This window comes from Sinocyclocheilus grahami, unplaced genomic scaffold, assembly GCF_001515645.1.
Source record: "Sinocyclocheilus grahami isolate Dianchi unplaced genomic scaffold, SAMN03320097.WGS_v1.1 scaffold9212.1, whole genome shotgun sequence".
Lineage (NCBI taxonomy): Eukaryota > Metazoa > Chordata > Actinopteri > Cypriniformes > Cyprinidae > Sinocyclocheilus > Sinocyclocheilus grahami.
Window position 1 is genome coordinate 3,181 of NW_015512462.1, and position 4,720 is coordinate 7,900.

The window sequence follows — 4,720 nt, forward strand, 5'->3', positions numbered from 1 at the left end:
TAATGACACTGTCTTTTGTAGAGCAGCTTTACAGCTGAATCAAATTTGTTTCATAAGTGATACACTTCAACATTGATGCTATTATTGAATTGACTTGAGCTGAATAACAGAACTATTGTCTTGAGTTGCTTATAACATTGAATTGAAGTTGTTTCTTAATTGATTAACTTTACTGTTATTGAACTGAAGTGAATGAATGACACTATTGTCAGCTGTTTAGAGCTGAATTTGAATGTCTCATATGAAGTTTGCATCCCTGATTCAGTTATTTTCCTGTTTATTATTGTGAAGCTACTTTGAAAATCTCTTGCATAAAGTGCCACATAAAAAAGTGACTTGACAAAAATGCTTTTCTTTTCCAAGTTAAGTGAGTAGAGTAAGGACTTCATTAACCATTAATCTAAAAATGAAACCATTAATCAACCTAGTTTTCTGTATTAATGGTCCATAGCAATTATTTCTTTAGTAAAGAAAACAGAAAAAATGTATTGCATTGATAATTTATCACACTGACAGGCATTAATTGGAAATTGTAAGATATTTTGGTCCGCCAAGTACTGTGTGACATCCCAAAAGCAAATATACCCTGTGCTGAGAATTTCAGTACATGCTCACTTGTCACATACAAATTTAACACCGTCCTCCATGACATGAAATGAGCATCTTTTGACACCTTTGATCGTTATGCTGGTACATGCTGTGGAGAAAATCTGCTTGTGGTCCTTTGACACAGGACTCTTAGTGAACAGCATCCTGTGAGTTACTATTCTCTGCCATGCTTTGCACAGGTAGGGCTTGTCAAAGTCTGTAGCCCTATCAGCTGACCTCCACCTGCGAGATGATGATGATGAGGAGCCGGGCACTTCTGACACCCCTGGATCAGATCCATAGTTCCTCATTATGACATGAGTGGTGGCGAAAATCACAATGCCATAGTTTCTGCGGAGTCTATCCAGCAAACAGTTAGCCTCCTGACAAACAGTGCTTTCCCCGCCATTGAATCTGTCCACCCAGTAGAAGGAAGAGATGCTGTCGATGACCAGCAGGCTGAGGGAGAGCTGGCTGGAGAAAGTGTTTTCCAGGTAGTGCAGGGTTAGGAGGAGCTGTACTGAGCAGTTGCAGTGTACTACAGACAGCCTGTGCAGACATAAACGTACCCTCTCCTCAGATTCGTTTTCAGAGCCTTCACCCACCTTAGAGTCTTAGGCCAAACGTCCTTCCAGAACGCTCACTAAGCGCAGCATGTCAAAGTGGTAGTCCGTGTCAATGAAGACCACCGCCACCTCCAGACCTCCACTCTGGACTGGCATGATGCAGCGGCTCATGAGGTGGTACAAGGTTTCTGTTTTACCTGTGCCCTCCAAGCCATGAAACTCCACGACGTCACCTATATGGATGCAGAACTGAATTGAGATTCAGACTTTAATAGAGTGCTCTTTTGGCTAGAACCTGGAAATGAGTTAGCATTTTAGCACTTTTGATTTCATCGTCTTGAAGTCCATGTTTTTTTTTTTTAATGGGTTATTGATTAAATGCCAGAAATAAGGTCTGTGGTTAACACACGCGTAAGATATTTTCACACATTAATCTAGAACATAAAATACATCAGTAATACCACCTTCTAATATTTTAAGGCTTTTACTTGTCTTGAAAAAAGTGGCTAAATGGGACTATAGAGGTTGTCTGGAACATTATATGTCATCACCAGTGTTGGGAGTAACGCATTACAAAAGTAACGATATTACAGTAGTAGATTACTTTTTGCTGTAACGCAGTAGTATAACGCATTATTAATACAATTTGGATAATATTATTACTTGTTACAATCTCAGTAACGCACTTTACAACAACATATTTTAACTCAAAATTAAGTGGTGAATTTATTTACCAACACCGCAAAACAGCACCAGACAATAAATTCCTCGGGTAAAATACTTTGTCTAGCCTATTTCCTGTTGCTGTAATTCGATGGTTGAGATGACCGAGACGGATTCTACATTTGTGAGATGGGCATATTCTTTTTGCATTTGCTTTCAGTTTTGCTTTAAATTCATTCGTTTTGGCTTGTTTAGCCATTTATATTTTTCATTCTTGTTTTGTTCTGAATACAGTTAAATTTAAAGGATTTGTTGTGGAGTGAGGAGAACTAAAATAGCCTATAGACTTGCTATTGTGTTTATTGCTTGTTCATTAGGGCCTATAACGTTCCGCTTTATTTACCGCTATTATTTCTGAATGTAATTGCGGTTTGTGCTTGAAGTTGAAAGTACTCAAAAGTAACTCAAAAGTAGTGTAACGCATTACAATTCAGAGACAGTAATATTGTAATGTAACTAATTACTTTCAAAAGGCAGTAATAAGTAATATATAATGTATTACATTTTGGAAGTAACTTGCCCAACACTGGTCATCACACCCAACAAGAAAACTCATGTGTACACACTAGTCCACTTTCACAGCCTCGCTGCATTTATAATTGCACTTATGCAAACTATAACTTTCAGGGAAAATGTTTTTAAATAAAGACTGAAAGAGTTGTCGGAAGCTTAGCGATGGCAACACTGTAGTCATGTGACCGTGGTGTCTTTTGTTTATAGCCTATGTTTAAAGGGATAGTTCACCCAAAAATGAAAATTCTGTCATTAATTACTCACCCTCGTGTTGTTCCAAACCCATACGACCTTCGTTCATCTGCGGAACACAATTTAAGATATTTTTGATGAAATCTGAGGGCTCTCTGACCCTCCCATAGACAGCAAGGTAACTACCACGTTCAAGGTCCAGAAAAGTACCAAGATGATCGACAAAGTAGTCCGTGTGACATCAGTGGTTCAACATATAATGTATTACATTTTGGAAGTAACTTGCCCAACACTGGTCATCACACCCAACAAGAAAACTCATGTGTACACACTAGTCCACTTTCACAGCCTCGGTGCATTTATAATTGCACTTATGCAAACTATAACTTTCAGGGAAAATGTTTTTAAATAAAGACTGATAGAGTTGTCGGAAGCTTAGCGATGGCAACACTGTAGTCATGTGACCGTGGTGTCTTTTGTTTATAACCTATGTTTAAAGGGATAGTTCACCCAAAAATGAAAATTCTGTCATTAATTACTCACCCTCGTGTTGTTCCAAACCCATACGACCTTCGTTCATCTTCGGAACACAATTTAAGATATTTTTGATGAAATCTGAGGGCTCTCTGACCCTCCCATAGACAGCAAGGTAACTACCACGTTCAAGGTCCAGAAAAGTACCAAGATGATCGACAAAGTAGTCCGTGTGACATCAGTGGTTCAACCGTAAAGTTACGAAGCTATGATAATACTTTTTTGCACAAAGAAAACAAAAATAATGGCTTTATTCCACATTTTCGTCTCTACTGCGTCACTTGTGGACGCGCGTTCATGACAGTACCAAAGCGTGTGGCGGTGCCGGCGCTGAGCTAGATCTGGCATGATGACGTTATTACGCCGGATCTGGGTCAGTGCCACCACACTGATACTGTAGTGAATGCGCGTCCACAACTCTTTTCTTTTGCGAAAACTTTTCTTTGCGCAAAATAGTATTCTCGTAGCTTTGTAACTTTACAGTTGAACCACTGATGTCACACGGACTAGTTTGTCGATCATCTTGGTACTTTTCTGGACCTTGAACGTGGTAGTTACCTTGCTGTCTATGGGAGGGTCAGAGAGCCCTCAGATTTAATCAGAAATATCTTAAATTGTGTTCCGAAGATGAACGAAGGTCTTACAGGTTTGGAACAATAACAACACAGTAATTAATGACAGAATTTTCATTTTTGGGTGAACTAACCCTTTAACTTTTTATTTCTGCAGACAGTATTAGGCTTCAAAAAACGATTTTGTTGCGTGAACCAGGTTAATGCTAACTTCCGGGTTGGCCTACAAATATACGTCATCACTGAAGTGCTCTATTCAATTGGTAATTTGAATTAACATAGTAAACAGGATGAAGAATTGTGATGTATATTTGAATTGAAAGCTTAACAGTGTTATTTTTACATCAGTAGTGGCACCAAATGGTACTGCAAAAATATTTGTTTTCAAAAAAGTTTCGGAAACACTCTTCCATATACCATTGGCTGGGTAGATGTGTACAGATCTCAAGCTATAATACTTAAATGATAAAAATAAATAAATAAAATAAAAAATTATCAACAGATTCACAGTGTTCTTACTTTTCATCTTATAAATGGCTTATTTATAGTTGCCTTGGCATAGTAAGATGGGGAAATAAGAAAATATAGAAAAAATAATCAAGCAAGTAAAATTAAAATGCAATGAAAATCTAAGACTGTTGTAAGTGTAGTTTTTTTCCCAGTATGTATTAACCATAACATTCACATTTTTCTGACCGTAACAACCAGACAAAAAGTTAAACGTGAGTGGATACCGTTTTGCAACCAATTTATTTGCAATGTTCGCTAACATTAAAGGATGCAAGACATACTTAGCCTACTGTTTTTACATCGAACTGAATGAAAATAGCTAATTAACCTAAGAACAACTTGTGGATTGATGTGAACGCCAGCAGGAATAATGCTCAGAATGAGTGTGAATTAAACATCTACGATGACGTTTATTGCAATGGTTTTTATCGAGTTACAAGAAAAGGTATGAAACGGATTTAATTGCGCACAGTAACTGATTTTATGTGATATGCTGTCATGGCATTCGACTCCTCACACGTG

General features: G+C 37.8%; 1 pseudogene; it reads right to left on the minus strand.

Annotated features, from left to right (window-relative positions):
• Positions 1–582: 582 nt before the first annotated feature.
• LOC107578172 (DNA repair protein XRCC2-like) lies at positions 583–1,387 on the minus strand (annotated as a pseudogene).
• Between the last annotated feature and the right edge of the window lie 3,333 nt (positions 1,388–4,720).